Source organism: Cheilinus undulatus, linkage group 1 (assembly GCF_018320785.1).
Source record: "Cheilinus undulatus linkage group 1, ASM1832078v1, whole genome shotgun sequence".
NCBI lineage: Eukaryota > Metazoa > Chordata > Actinopteri > Labriformes > Labridae > Cheilinus > Cheilinus undulatus.
Window position 1 is genome coordinate 49,388,048 of NC_054865.1, and position 17,356 is coordinate 49,405,403.

Consider the following 17,356-nt stretch of genomic DNA (forward strand, 5'->3'; position numbering starts at 1 on the left):
TTAATTAGTTTGTTATCTCCAGAAAACAACTTAATAAAGTCTTTATCAGAAGTAAACAAAGGTTGTTTCCTTTTATTAATCATGTTTATCAGATATTAGTAGTGCAGAGTCAGCATGCAAAGACGCTGTAACTCAACTGATGGAGCAGGTGCAGTGACCTCTTTCTTAAATGCTTTTTTTAAGGTAGGATTTTTTTTTTAAATTCATGGCAAGGCTGCAAGACAGCATATGAGATGTAACATTCAAAACAACCTGTGTTTTAATGGAGGGGCTCCCAAAAATTTGACCCCCCCCCCCAAATGTAGTCATCAAATATATGACATACCCTGAAAACCTAGGATGTGGTAATAATGTCAAAGTGAAAACAGATTTCTACAAAGTAATCTCCATTAATAATGTAAAATAAGTGACTGCATTAATATTTCACTCTTTTCAAGTCAGTATTTAGTAGATGCACCTTTGGCTGCAATCACAGCGCCTGAGTCTGTGTGGATAGGTCTCAATCAGGCTTACACATCTGGACACTGTAATTTTACTGTTTTTCTTTACAAAACTGCCCAAGTTTTGTCAGGTTGCAGGGGATTAGGTGAGAACACCCTTTTCAAGTCCATCCATAAATTCTCTATTGTATTTAGCTTTAGTCTTTGATTTGGCCACTCCAGAACATTCACTTCATTATCTTTAAACCGTTTCTATGTAGCTTTCTCTGTATGCTTCAGGTCATCTCCTAAGCTGTAGTTCTCTTGCAGACTGAATAAGACATTTCTCCAGAATTTTCCTAGATTTTGCCGCATTTTTTTTACCCTCTACCTTTACAAGCCTTCCAGGGACAGCTGCAGAGAAGCGTCTCCACAGCATGATGCTGCCACCACCATGATGGTGTTTTTGGCGATGTGCTGTGTTTGGCGTCTTGTCTCATGGCCAAAAAGCACCAATGTGGTCTCATCAGACCAAAAAACTTTCTTTCACTTGACCATGGAGTCTCCCACATGTCTTTAGGTGAACTCTAGTCCAGATCTAATCTGAGTTTTCTCTAACAGTGTCTTTCTCTTTGCCACTCTCCCATAAAGCTTTGACTGGTGAAGAACCCGGCAACAGTTGTTGAATGCAGAGTCTCTCCCATCTCAGCTGCTGAAGCTTGGAACTCCTTCAGAGTAGTCATAGGTGTTTTGGTGGCCTCTCTCACTAATCTCCTTGAACAGTCAGTCAGGTTGTGAGGACGGTCTGATCTAGGCAGATTTACCCATGTGCCATATTCTTTCTGTGTCCAACCATTACATCTTTGTGATGTAATGGTTGCAAGAAATACTGACTGGCTGGGTGAACAATTGATTTACAAAATCAATAAAAGGCAGTTGATGTCTGAAAACACAAAATCCAACAGTCCAATTCAAAATCTGCTTGTTGTTACATCACATGGTTCATTACAATAACACCTGTCTATCACCTGGTATCTCCGCCTTTAGATATCCACGCACTGCCATTAAAGCACACAGCTACACACATGTCGATACACATGTTTAAAGACAGGGCCGGGAGGAGAAGTGGCTCATTTGCATTTTTTAAAAGCACACACCAAAAATGAGAAAGGCTGTAATGCCCTGATTTATACAGGGTCAAAACACAAATTTTGACTAAAGCACAGCCCAGATGTTTAATTTAGACCCTTTATACATCACCTTTAAGACCTTTTTATCACAAATGACTGGAAATGATGTAAAGTGTGGGCCTTGTTATTAGCTGACAATAATTTTGAAAAGAGAAATCTTTATTTCATGTTTTTAGACGTACAGAAATGCTATATTGCTGCGTTTCCTCACACATGTTGCATGCGATGCTGTAACTAGCCGTGTTCAGGTTTCTGTTCCATGCATGTCTTATTCACACTCTCTCTTCCTCTCTCACTTCTGCACACACACAGAGTTAACATGAACTCCTCCACTCCTGCTTCCCAGAGTGCATCAGATATGCTGCCCAGCCCCCATGAAGGAGATTACACAAATTTATGCAAAGCCTGTAAATGATTTATACTGCGGAGCACAACAAAGGGCTTTTTTTACAACACCACGGACAAGACGGGGGAGAGAGAGAGGCCGAGAGACACTGACACCTGCAGTAATCCCCAAACACGCCACCACATACGTCTTCCTGCGCCCTGCTAATAACACATGATGGAATTTATTCTGATAAAACTACCAGGCATATTTATCCATTAGTGCTCTTTCAGAGGAAATGCATGTTAATGCCTCCTTTTTTTCTGCACACAGAAGCAGCTTTTGTGGCTGCTGCTGTACGAGCACCAGAGTGCAGTGATGGTGGAGCTCCATTCAGGACCGCAGCACTCACTGTTGGCCTTGGGTCTATGTTTAGACAGAGCTTTTAAGCACTCCGATGTCTTGTAGAAAAAAAAACATGCATGTGTGTGTTTGTTGTGTGTCTGTATAAGTGGAGGCTCTTTATCAGAGAGGATAAAAGGCAGAAATATGTTTGAGCTCTTCCCTTCTCCCATGGCAGTGTCACTCCCCCCTCACACAGCCGACCCCCTCCCCCAAGGATCCAACGCGTGGCCGGGTTTATACACTATTCATAAAGACCTCTGTGTGGGAGAGAAATGGGCCCATTATTTCCAAGCAGTAATGGGATATATTTGTTTGTGGCCCTGAGTGTAGTGGTGACTTGGTGAGTTTGTATGCATGCATGCATATGCACGGGTCACATATTTAACATGTTTGCATGCTTTGACCTTTGTTGTATCTTTTATGCAGTAAACTGAAGGCCATGTGGAGCCACTGCAGGAAACTTCATATAAGTTCATTATACAGCTTCAAGAGACTGAATAGAAAGAAACAAACCTTGACAGAACTGTCCTATGCATGAAGCTCTGAGGGAAATTCTGCTTAAAAAGGGAGAGTCCAACTAATAAAGATGTACAGTATGTTTCATTAAAAGGTGGAGATCTTTCCTCTTTTACTTAAAGAGTAACTAAACTTTCTGTCAACTTTTTCCCAGTAAAACTCACGTACAGTGCCCATATAAAGTATTCACCACTTTAAATGTTTTATCCTTTAACTGATTTTATAAATTAGTCATGGTCACTTTAATTTGGCCTTTTTTTTTTTTGACAATAAAAGAAAAAACAAGCTAATATCAAAGTGAAAACAGATTTCTACAAAAGTTATATCCATTTAAAAAATATGTAATGTAAAATAAGTAATTGCATAAGTATTCAAAGAGTACCTGGATGCAGCCGAGGACCTCCACCTCACAACTGAAGTCCGAAAATAACGCCATGAACCATGGTGACTGTAGACATGTCAGTACACGACTTTTCTCATTTTTAAAAAGAAAACAACTCACTGCTGTTCTTTGTTCTTTTAACGATGAAATGTCATCAAGTTCTGATAAAACTGGAGCCTTAGCTGCATCCACGCTAATGTCTTCAGCCATAATTGCACCAGCTTCTTATTGCTGCTTGCTTACATCATGACTCTGCCACACCCGAAAGTACTACCCCTCGACGCTGATTGGTCCTGTCACTTAACCGGGCCCAAACGGTTCAGACGGGAGCTTTGCAAGATGGATTCACCAGTGAAAAACACAGAAACTGGCGTATCCACCTGCTTTGCAAGGTTAATAATTGACATAACTTGGCAGAAATCTGTTTTCACTTTGACATTTAAGAGTTTCTTTCTTTCTTTCTTTCTTTTTTGTAAAGTATATTGAAAATGATTGATTTATAAAATCATTAAAAGAGTGAAACACCGGAGGTGGTGAATACTTTCTTTAGGCACTCAAACAATACAGTCCTATTAGATTTAATCTGATGCAAATAGCTTATCAAACCCCACTAACTTTTAAATGAGAAAGACAAGGAAACAAGATCATTTTAAATCAGACTAAGGTTCTCTGAGTTTATTTATAAAAGAAGCAAAGGCCTCCTGTAAATATTCTGACACTATGTTTTTGAAATCATCACTCTTACCTGTCCAGGTGTCTCACTTTGGCATTTAGTTAGGGGGGGCAACAAAAAATTGTTTTTACTGGCACATAAATCTTTGCCCTTCTGTACTTCTCACTGCATCGTCTTTATGAAATCCTGTTAATAGCTGAGTAAAACCTTTAAGTCCCTCAGGAAGCACAAATTAAAGTCTGGACTGCTGAATAGTCCCCTCAGTGTTTAATGGGAAAAGCAGACAATTTGCCTCTACATGCTCAGATATTTCTACTTTTCCCCCCAGTAAAAGGAAGCTGCTTCCAGACGTTGACTGTGTTAACTTCCCCCTCCCTTATTTCTTTTCTGCTTTAAACCCTGGCTAATTCTGAGACACTCCCAGACTGGGGGGTCTGGTGTTGGTCCTTCTGATTTCCTTCCTACCTACTGTAGTTTTAACTACGCCCTCTCATGGCCACCTGCTGGCTAATGAACCACAGCTTGGGAACGCCTTGCTCAGGTCAGCGGTCCTGCCCGACATCAGTGCTTCATGTTCCCTCTCCACGCCAAAACACAGCCAAAGCTGACCAATGGACTGTGACCATGCCCCCACTGCTCCACTCTTCCAGCTCCCATCCTTACACTGTTACCAGGTGCCGAGTCCCCCACTGTCCCCTCTGCCCCGTCCCTCCCTCCTCCTCCTCCTCGGCCCCTTTAACCCTGTCCTTCAGACAGCATTGTCTGCCTGAACAATGGACTCTTTGTTACCTCAAGGTGGCGTATTGTGAGGGGTGTTGACGAGGGGCTGCAGAGGTGACCCTGACAGTGTAACTCAGCACCCATCTCACCTCCCCTTACCCACACACATATGCTCTATAGTTCCTGGATTTGGCCGCTTTATTGTGGCTTCAGGTCACAGAGGACATTCAAGGTGGGGAGCAGAGAGCCATTCCTACAGCACAGCGTGTTTCTTTAAACACCCAGCGTGAAATCAAACTTTGGAGCTACTCTAATAGTGGGGGAGGTAAAATCTAAACAATTCTCTATCATGACTTTTTTATCAGACAATATTTTATTTATACACAGACAAAAAAGCACCAATTTAACTTATATTTTTTCATTTTTTAAATATCTCTCTTTGTCATTGTGTTTACACCATGTTCCACATCATTACACAATTTGGATTTTAGTATCATAAACATTAAATGTTTTGTTTTTCAATGAAACTCATGGATGGTGTTGTGTCTCAGGACTCTCTGGATCACTGAAATCAGTCTCAGACATCTGTGGTAATTATTTTGCCAGGTGAGCCCAATTAAAGGAAAAATAAAGGAAGGACATTCCATATTATTAAGCAGGCCACAGGTTTCAGCAATATGGGAAAAAAAGGATCTCTGCTGCCAAAAAGCCTCAAATAATGCAATGCCTTGGATAAGGTATGGGAACAACTAGATATTTCATGAAACCTAAGCATGATCATTGTACTGTGAAGGAATTTGTGGCTGATTCAGAGCACAGATGGGTTCGTGAAGATAAAGGCATAATGAGGAAGATTTCTGCCAGACAAATTCATCAGATTAAGAGAGCAGCTGCTAAAATGTCATTACAAAGCAGCAAACAGGTATTTGAAGCTGCTGGTACCTCTGGAGTCCCACCAACCTCAAGGTGTAGGATCCTCCAGAGGCTTGCAGTCGTGTATAAATCTACTATTCAGCCACCTCTAACCAATGCTCACAAGCAGAAATGGTTGCAGTGGGTCCAGAAACACATGGAGACTCATTTTCAAACTGTCTTGTTGACTGATGAGTGCCGTGCAACCCTGGATGGTCCAGATGGAGGAGTAGTGGATGGTTGGTGGATGGCCACCATGTCCCAACAAGGCTGTGACATCAGCAAGGAGGGCGTGGAGTCATGTTTTGGGCTGGAATCATGGGGAGAGAGCTGATAGGCCCCTTTAGGGTCCCTGAAGGTGTGAAAATGACCTCAGCAAAGTATATAGAGTTTCTGACTGACCACTTTCTTCCATGGTACACAAAGAAGAACCGTGCCTTCCGTAGCAAAATCATCATGCATGACAATGCACCATCTCATGCTGCAAAGAATACCTCTGTGTCATTGACTGCTATGGGCATAAAAGGAGAGAAATCCTCCCCTGACCTCAACCCTGTTGAGAACCTTTGGAGCATCCTCAAGCTAAAGATCTATGAGGGTGGGAGGCAGTTCACATCAAAACAGCAGCTCTGGGAGGCTATTCTGACATCCTGCAAAGAAATTCAAGCAGAAACTCTCCAAATTTGACAAATGACCATTTTCAGTTCTTTACAACCTTTAAAATCTTTTGCAATTCTCAATACAATTTGAATCATGCTCTAAAGGTTGGTTACTTGAAAATTATACTGTGTCATTTGCACCAACTATTTAGGAAAATAAGAGAAAAATATAATTTACAAAATAATTTAGAATGCAGTGAACATGAACAGTTAAGTGGAGCACTTTAAATCTGGCTCATGTTCCTCCCATTTCTCCTGATCTCTGCTGACACCTTGATTGGAGTCCACCTGTGGTAAATGAAATTCATTGGACATGATTTAAAGGCACACACCTCTCTATTGCACGTCTCACAGCGGATAATGCATATCAGAGCAAAAGTTGGGCATGCTTTTGATCAGTCTGTTGGTGAGGGTGCTTAAAAAGAGAAGGTTGCAGCAGGAAACAGGGTTAGGATTAGCTGTTATGGTATGAGCCGCATCCACCATGCCACAGATGTCACACAGCAAACATGCACCCAGTCTGAAAGTGGTGTTTGCTTTCAAACTGTTTGACTTCCAGGTCAGGCATTTTAAAAATCTAAGTTCAGTCAGACTAAGACAAACACTCAAATTTTTTTTAACTACATTTAAATGCTGGGACCCCCTCTGGCAGATGTATTTCAAGCCCCCTACCCCTCATCATACACACCAAGACAAGTACATATGTTGATATAAACAGAGAAACCAATCTCACAGAGGTAGGATAACAAAAGAACAGAGTGTGGTTTCTCTTTAAGTAGGCAGGTAAAGCCAAAGGTGAGACAGGACTTATTTTATTTTCCCCTTGTGCTACAACAAGAACAACAGAGCAGTGAAGTGACCTAATCAAACTATAAATGTATCTGATCACATTGGTTCACATGATTCTACTGTACAAGTTGCTTAGTATTCCCTGCACCACTCCCTCAGCTTTAGACTCTTCACAGTGAGACCGTCTAATCTAACGTCTCCTCTCTGTTATCATTTTATCAGTAATGTCGGGGTGTGGATGGATGACCCATCTCCTCTCTCTGAATACTACACTATCACCTTACATATACCCAGCGTACTGTCAGCATCTTTATGTCTGATGGAGTCATAGAGGGAAACAGACTCACCTTTGTCAGGTCAGATATCTGACCTGGAAGGACGAGGTCTTAAACTTCCTGTGCTCAGACTTCTGAAAAACAAGTGTTCAAATAACAGCAGCGATGCCACGCTGCGCACTGGTATCTAGAGCGCAGAAAATGTTAGTGTGCTGATTGTTGCTGCTTAATATAAATCAAATAGATCTTTTCTCAGCCAACATGTCTTAACGTTTAAAACATCTGACATTTACATTTTACATAAAAGGCTGAGAAAGGAAGGCATAAAACATCTATTGCATGTATGCTCACTCCTTTTGTTCATTTTACCATCTCAAAATTGTGTGAAAATAATTTTTCCTATATGCTTTTGGCATGAAACTAATCACCATCACAGGCTTATTATCATTCTCAGCCTTGTTGTAGTGGAGACAATAAGTCTTAAATGTGCACAACACTCTGAAATAGTGTGCACGACATACCCAAACTCCAATTTTGTCTGCAGTTGATGCACCTTTTCCTCTCATCTGTTTGACTGTATGAACAGGATCAGGGTCATCTCAACAGCAGCAGCTTCTCCCATCATTACTGGACACCTCTGCAGAAGGGAAGAGTTTCACCTTTGCTGTGGGATTTTCCTGCCTTTAACGTACATAATGCCACTCATTACAAGGCTTCAGCTGCCTTGGTTTCTCTTTTCTGTGACCCCATTCATTTAGCTATCTATCAAATACTTCCTTTGCTGCATTTCCATTACCCTTAGAAATGCACAAAATCTAAATAGTGCAATAAAAAACTGGTAACAGAAACACCTGAATTTTGCTAAACTTCTCAAATATCGCTAAAAAGTGTTTACGCTCTCATGAGGAGGTTTTTCTGACATTTTGATATAGAAATGTAATTCAAAAGTGGAATGAAAACACTTTTCCGCATTTATACATCACAGGATGTAACGTATGGTGTCACGTGACCAGTTCACTCTGAGACACCATGGCATGACTTTTCTTAATATCATGCTTATACTCTTATATGTGGCTTTTGCCACACATATGGACTTTGCCTCTGAACTATCATCTGACGTTTTCGTCTTTTGTTCAAAATTGGCAACCTCTGTAGATGTAATCATAACCGTACCAACACCCAACAGGTTTCTAGTATCCATCATTCTTGCAGCAGAGTCTCGCAAGATGAGATTTTACGAAACTACAAGGTTCATGCCTAAAACTCCCTTCAATGGAAACACATTCAAAGCACAATTGTACTTAGTCTAAATGTTAAAAATATTGCTTTTATTTTGCGAAAAACTGTAATGGAAACCCAGCTACAGCTTGGTCAACAAACTTGGGTGCTTTCTCTCAATGCGACGCCACAGTTTCTACAGTCTCATTCTTACAATAGCCAGGCCTGCCCACAGAATTGGCTTGGTGGGCTTTGTTCTAATGACTTATTTGTTCCACTTTTTAACACCTTTTCTTTACAGTTTCCACCCATTTTCCACCTTTGACCCTTATTTGCCACCTTTAATTTACTTTTGCTACTTTTTAATGCCTTTTCACTACTTTAGCCATCCATTTTAGAGAGCAACTTTTTGCCCATTTTTGATACATCTAACAAATGTTTGCCTTTGAACCACTTTTCACCATTTTCTGCCCATTTTTGCCACTGTAAACACTTTTCACCACTTTTTTTTCTGCAAATTCTTTTTCTTAGTGAAGTTGTCCTAAGGTCTCTAGTTCTTCTGTTCCTCATGCTAACAAAGAAATACAGTTGATGATCCTTAAATTTGGATTAAAATGCCACAAGGAGCAGTTTCTAAACAGCACTGATGCTGAAGAGAGGAAGCAGCTTTGATAATGACACAGAGATATGAAGTGGCACTGACAACTTCATTATGAACAGAACAGGAAGAAAAAGAGACAAAAACTTCATTCCATCATCCTTTAATGTATCTCAGATAACCAGAGAAGGGTGCAAAAGACTGCAGACTTTAGCGATTCACTTTCAAGAATTATGGTGTCGCTCCTGATGTGAATAGAAAGGGCTGTCTAAAATTCAGCTTTAATTATTCAGTTTTTATTGCCTGTTGTGATCAAAAACCGTTTTATCACGTTTATTTTAACAACTTGTGGGGTTGCCTCCTGCTGGCCATGATAAAGAATGCAGGTTCAAGTCACTGTCTTTACACTCTGACCTTCACATGCAGATGACTAGGCAACAGAAACTTCTTATACACTGTGATTCTGATGGGGTCAAGAATGCAAACGTTTATGTGAAATCCACCAATGAGTTTCTGTCACCACTTGATTCAGAGAGATGTAAACAGTCAGAGAAGAGTGATGAAGGGTGATGTCAGCTGCCATGTGACCTCACTGCCGGAGTCGGCAGGGTGACGCAGGGTGTAAAGGGTGACGTGGGAGGAGAGGAGGTCAATAGCTAATTAGAGCTTTAAAACAGTTGCCAGGTCAGAAGGTCGCATGACATCACCAGAAAGCATCAATGAGCTGTAAAGAGATGAGTATTGAAGCCAGCTCCACCAGAGTCCCTCTGACCTTTGACCCCTGTTAAATAGGTGATTAGTTAGTGAAGATCATGAATGTCTCACTACAGAACGCTTCTGTTTCTGATCAGCTCTGCTGCAGGAAGTCACCCTTCTGCTGTTGTAGTTTCAGGGTTGATACATGATTTTCCACTGACTTTTAAGGTTTAAGATCTTCATATATTCAAATTTCACACTGTGTGAAAAAATGAAAATAAGAGTGGAGATCAAAAATGACACGACACAGCTGTTGTAAGAACAAATGTACCAGCTTAAAGAATTCTGAGTCCTGTCTTTTGTCTGCTTGTGCATTTTGTATGTGTATGTATACTCCTGTCACATTTTTATCCTCTGTTTTACATAAACCAAGAGAACTGGAAAACGTTGACTCGTATGTCTGTAAAATAAAGGGATTCTGCTCATGGGGATAAAACCACATGGTTCACAGTCACACTGAGTGTTGGATATTAAAGGTTGGGTATTCACAAACATCTGCTATAAGCTTCCAAAAAGTGGCGTCTTTGGTTCACAGCTAGCTACTATATGAAGTGACATGTTTTCACTGATGAACGACAACTCAGTATCAGAATGACAGAAATGGTCTCCATTGATGAAGAAGTAGTTCAGCAAATTTTGCATCACAATTGCACATTTATGGAGGCATTTTTGAACAAGTTGAAGGAAACTTTTTTTTTTAGGAGGTATTAAATGCAATGAAACTTGGATCATCCTAACCTTGCAAAGCAGATGGATACACCCGTTTTCATGTTTCTAACTGGCGAAACCCATCTTGCAAAGCTCTCGTCTGAACCGTTTGGGCCCAGTTAGAAAGTGACAGGACCAATCAGCCACGTGGGGCAGTATTTTCAGGCGCGGCAGAGTCGTGACGTAAGCAAGCAGCAACAAGAGGTCGGTGCAACTATGGGGAAAGTCATTAGCATGGATGCTGCTAAAGCGTCAGTTTAATCAGAACTTGACGACATTTCTACGTTAGAAGAAGAGCAAAGAACAGCAGTGAGTTGTTTTCTTTTCAGAAACAACAAAAGTCATGTACTGACATGTCTATAGTCGCCATGGTTCGCGATATGCAGTTCTTTATGGAGTTTACTCCTTGGGTAGGGGCGCAGCTCAGTAGCCGCTATGTAACGTATTTTGTTGCTCTGATTGGCCCATAAAGATGTGACAGACAAAACATTCATCCAATCACCCTTCGAGATTTTTTTCAAATGCTCTGCCCTTTCCCAAACACTGTCTATGAGTGGTTTACCATCTATCTGGCGTGCCAGGTTAGGATCTTCCAATATAATCCTGAGACGAAGCAGCAGTCAATGATGAAGGATGAAGAAAACGTGAAAAGCAAGTCCAAATTCAAGAGCATGTTGATCGTTTTCTTTGACAGAAAGGGAATCTTTTTTTGAGGAGTGGGTTCCAGAAGGGTCAACAGTGAATCAACACTATTACAAACAGGTTCTATTAAAAAAAACTGAGAAAAAGTCAAAAAGGAAACAATTGTGGAAAAATGTTTTCATTCTTCATCAACACAACGCTCCAGCTCACACTGCACTCTCAGTAAAGCAGTTTCTGGACCAAGAACAAATCACTGTGCTTGATCATTCTCCCCATTCACCTGATCTAGCACCATTTCCTTTTTTCCTAAGATCAAATCTGTGTTATAAAGTTAAGAAAAGAACAACGGAGATTCTGAGAGAACTGCCTGAAAGAGACCGACTGCACTGCTTTGATCAGTGAAGACCTGAATGCAGCGGTGTGTCGATGCAGAAGGGGAGGAGACTGAAGGAGAAGGATGCTGAAAAATGTTTATGTCCCATAAAATTGTATTACAGCATTAAGCCCTTTTCACACTGCCGCATGGTAACTACCCTGAAAACCGCCTCCCTGCCGGAGGAGTCCCCCGAAATGCCTAGCTTGTTTTAAAGCGGCTGCTGCCGCCGCGGTACGACGCAGCAATGACGTAGAGGTGCTTCGGTGAACGTTACAGCAGAGCCCACCCACAAGTCCATCACACACCCCTCCCCAAAAACACAGTAGAGTACCTCACAATCTCTGTATATTAACATGTATAATGTACTATAAAACGCAGGGAAAAATACGGTTCCGTCATCAAAATAATTCCCCCTAGAGAATATGTTTCAGTGATTGGTTCCAGAATTTTTCTTCTAGTTGTCTTTATATGAAGGTAGAGCCGTGTTGTAGAGCTCAGGATATTCAGGATACACCAACATTATGAGCTCCTCCATTGTTTGCTTGGATCCATTAAGACTGCTTTTTCTGGGTTCTCTCCCTCCTTCAAAGTGATTGGCTGCTGCCAGGGGGCTGCCGCCAGAAAGTTCAACACGCCGAACTCCGAGCGGCAGGGCAAAATCTGTGCACGTTCACGTGGGCGGCAACCGCTTCTGGGTCCTACCGCCACGGTTAAAACCGCTTCCCGTCTGCCACCCGTCCCTCATTAAAATGACTGGAGGCGGCGAGCTGCCGCGCGGCAGTGTGAAAAGGGCTTTAATCTCATTTTCTAATAGCCATACCTCGTATCCCACATTCATCTGGGCAAACAATGAAAGTGTTTGGGAGGGCAGAACCTCTGATGAAACATCTGTGGGGGTGACTGGATGAACGTTTTGTCTGTCTCATTCATTACAGGCCAGTGAGAACTACAGTGCATATGATGTCTACCAGCTTACAGTTCTACAAAACTCTGCCCGCGCTTTGGTTATTGCCAGCTTAAATAAAACGGTGGCTGTGGACACAGACCCTGATGGTAGAGAGGCAGAGATTTAGGCAGAAAGTTTGATTTAAATCCTCTAAATATAAGTGACATAAAGAAGAAGTGTCGGGCACAGAGTCTAAATAATTTACACTGGTTACAGTTACATAAATTCGTTCCTACTGCTTCATTATTAAAGAGATTTATTATTATTTGATTTGAATAAACCCAAATGAGACACAAGCAGCAAATCAAAAGCGAGAATGCAGAGACTCTCTGCCCGTATGCAGTCTGATTTATACAAATCATTTTCATGTCCTGTTATTTATTTATTTAACATTAAGAGTTGCACTTTTGCACTCTTAAAAAATGAAGGATGGATGATTTTTTTTAATAATTAATGTCTGGTTTTTCTATCTCAATGTGGCCCCATCAGATTCTTCTCCACCGTCTCTTTCTGATGACCTCACGGCTGTCAGAGTCACACTATTAAACAGCCCTCGCCTCTTTAACAAGACCAGTCAGCCCTCAGCGGGGTTCATATGTTCTCCATCAGACTAAAAATAGATTTACACTCTCTACACACTCTTTTGCTTCTCTCTGTTTCGAATGTCTTACTGTACTCTGTCAGCACAAGAAAACAGAGAAATGTGTTGATTTAAGTCCAATTCAGAGCAAATATTTGCAACACATTTCACACTGTTTCAGGGTGCATGTTTTCTGCATGTTGGCTGTGTCACAGCCTTTCTTCACAAGTTCTACCTCAATAAATATCCCTACAAGAGAGTTGATTGCATCACGGAAACTTCAGAATGTAAGTGTTACGTACGAAAGAGGGGAATTTTATGAATGCCAAAAAGGAATTTTATTTGGAAAACCGTATTCGTCTTTCTTGGGACAAAGTCTGTTATTTAGAGCAGTGGTTCCCAACTGGTCGGGAATCAGGACCCAATACCACCTCCATGAGAGAAATCCTGACCCACGTTTTAGAAAATGTTCTACTATTTGAATCTGATGAAAAATATTTCAGTTTGGACCTTAAATGAAAAACATCAAGCAAAAAAGCATGGAAATTTGGTCAAAGCAAGTCAGTCTGGCTGCAGACTGACTGCCACTCTCACAGACATCTGAGATGCCATAGGACAGAAATACACACTGAAACTAAAGTAATAAAACTGGATTAACTTCCTGTCAGGATTAGGGTTAATACCAATAGTTAAAGCTTAAAAACCTGGTGGCAAAACCTGATTATGAAACGTTCAATAAAGCTGAGTAAACAGCAAAAATGGCTAAAATGGCAAAAAATTGGTGGAAAAGGTGGTGAAATTGGAAAGTAGCAGAAATGGATTGTACGTTGCAAAAAAGCAAAACATGGCACAAATGGGTTAAAGTGGCAAAAACAGGCTAAACAGAGGTAAAAGGGGATTTTAAAAAAGTGTCCGAAATGGGTTTTTATGTGGCAAAATGGGTGGAAAATTTGTTGAAATGGGATGAAAAATTGGTTGAAACTGGCAAAAATGGGATAACCGAGGCAGAAAAATAGGCAGAAATCTGCAGAAATGGGTTAAACTGGCAAAAATGGGCTTAGCAATAGTGAAATGTGGTTAAAATGGGCATAAAAAGTGGTTAATATTGGCAATTATGGGTCAATAGGCCAGCAATAGGCAGAAAATGGCAAGAACTGTTTTAGAATTCACAAAACTAGGCAGACAAAAACTGGTGGAAAGGGTTTAAAATGGACAATGGGTTCTAAGTGGCAATAATGTTTTTAATTTTGGCAAAATTGTTGTGAAGTGGCAAATGTTTAATCAAAAAATATTCTTAACCCCCTCAGTGGGGATTGCGAGACACTGTGAGAACCACTGTAATAGGGTATATTTTTTATTATGATATTAACATTAACACTGGTCTATAATAGGCCACAACAGTCTAGACGGGCCCTCTTTGTACAGGGTCTTAAGATAACTTAGGAATTAAGTTGGTGCTATAAACAAAGACTGATTGATAAACTGATTGACCACATTTATTCATAAATTGGTGACTTACCCATGGTAGACGCACAAAAATTCAAATGAAAGGACAAAAAAGAGACAAATCATAGCAGGTCCACCCTTCTGCAACTCCTGGAACAATATCTTTACGTGTGTTTATGTTTTTACAGAACTTCAGAAGTCTCTTCCTCCTTCCTACCGTGATTCAGTGCGCAGTCCAGCAGTGCTGCTCCATGTTGATGGGGCACGCAGACAAACCGCAGCTGTGACGCACCAGAGACAGAGCCAGGGCAAGTCCTAAGTATGAATAACAGGGATACGCCACCCAGAGGTGACTCAAAGTACACTGGGGGTGTCATTTTTTCATAATTATCATTATTAACCCTCTGAGGTCTAAAGGGTATTTCCTTGATTTTTACATTATTTTTCAATTCACCTTTTTATGGTACTTACAAATAACACCACACCCAAGTTTTTATATCAAAATTTACTGGACGGTCTCAGCTTTATGAATAACGGAGGCACATTTTTGTCCAAGAGGACTGTAAAGTGTTATTTCAGCCCAAATGCTGAATTTTAAAATCAAATTTCTAAAATTGTTTGAACCTCTCACATGCACTCATGTGGATAAAGTGTTCCGGTGCTTGAAATAGATTTGCCAAAGTCCTAGCTTCACAAAAGTAGTGGAATATATGAATGTAATAACAGGGAAGTGCAGAAAACATGTCTAAAATTAAAATTTGCCATACCGTTTTTTGAGCATAAATGTTGACTTTCATTCTATTCTCACCAGAATGAAGCTGTCATCTTCATCACTGCTTCACGGCAACATTGAAATGCTTCACCATTGTCAGAGCTCAATAGGCCGAACTCTCTTGCCTTTCCTCTCCTGCAAAAACTGTCATAGGGAGGGTCTGAGAGATTCCAGGGAGTCATTTAGTTGGCAAAAGAAGGATTCAGCCAACCGTGTATGTGCAAGTTGATGACAAAGCGTTCATCCAATGATGCACAGTGAGCAGTGGCGACATGTGCCCACTGCTCTCTTATCGGCCCTGGAACTCCGGCTGTGAATCACTTGGGATGGCATGTGAGGAAGATGAGTGTGAACAGCATTTCTACGGTGTAAAATAAAGACTTCAAAACGTGCAGGCAAGTGAGCCGACCTCAGAGGGTGAACTGTTAAGCAGCAAAAGTTGTCCATGTGCAAAGACAAATATATATTTTTAGGTGTTGTAAATATGCAAAAATGGCTAAAACTTTTGACATTTGTCCTTTTCTGGAAGGATCGATGTGAAAATTGTGGGGCTTAAATTGAGTAATCCAGGCACCGCTGCACCATCTTTCTTGTTCCCTTTGTGCACATAAACAGGAAGTGCAGCAATAGACTAGATAATACATGAGAAAGTCAAGCTTTTTGTGTTCGTATGTGCTGTGGAATTGTGCTGCTAAGAAATGATGATGACAAGAAACATACATGTAGTGCAGCTGATGCTTTGAGAGTTCTTTGGGTTGTCATGGCAATGTAAAAGGTAAAATACATAAATTTGATTTACAGGGTTGCTAGATTAATTTGTTTTCAGTCATGAAATTTCTACTTTGTCAATGTTTATAATGTTATTAGTCAAGTTATTATTTTATGTATTTGTCCGTGTTCCTCCTGTAAATAAAGTTTTATGGTGACGTGATTTTGTTACCGGAAGCAAGCTAGGACTCAGAGAGAGATTTGCGCTCCAACTGTCCTTTTGTTCCGCTTTTTCTGTTAGTCTTCAGGCAGACACCGTAAATTTTGTTTGTTTTATTGTTTGTGAGTTTTGTTAAGATGTATGTATGACATATATTGTTTCAAACTGTACATTGTTTTATAATTTCAGTTTTCACGGTGCTCCACGTCTTTTCTTCCATGAAGATTAAAACCTTAACGCGGACATCAGTTGTCTCGTGAGTTTTTGAATGACCAGCAGTTACATGTAGCATCTTGAATTAGCAGTGATTGATTTTTTCACTGTAATTTAAAAATACAAATAGTTTTAAGTCGAGTGATTGTGAGAGTTATTGCCATGGAAACGATGCATTGTCTCTTACAGTGGCAGTGATGTGACCTGACGAGCTTTCAGAACAGTGATGAGCGGCCAAATGGGAGCTGTTTTCAATCTCATTTTTTCTTGTTTCAAATCTCTGGTCTAATGTGGGTTTAACATGAGAACTAGTCAATATGCATAAAAAACTGAGAAGCTGACATCCTGGAGGCTAACTGTGTGCTTCATATGAAGTTTCTGACTGATTTATAAAGGTAAGAATAAATAAGAATTTTATAGTTGGACTTTTTCATCTGAAAAAATGCTTACAGAATGACTCCTCTTCAGAGAAATTGCGCTATTAAAAGGGTCACTTTCCCTTCCTCTTCATCATGCTTTACATAGAGATTTTTCTTCCTACATTAAGATGCCTTTAAAACCTCAAAAAGCCTCTTAAGTGATAAAAAGCTCTCGTAAAGTGGCTCCTTAGACAAAACCCCAGCTGCATTCTGGGTCTGAGAGTCTCATTTTTTTACCCATGAGACGGAGGTTTTCGTCTGCTGTTGCCAGCCTCCCTCGGCCGTTGAAGGGAAAATGTCACCGGGCTGTCACACTATCAAAGGAAATAAAAGGTCCACTGTAATCCTAGTTGCAGTGATAAAATGTCAATGTAGTGCAGAGCACAGAGCTCCTGACAGCTCCGTCAGCAGAGGAGGAGATCAGACCGACCGTCCAGCAGCACAGGAAGCAGAAACCCCAGCCGTCATTTTCATTTTCAGCCATTTCAT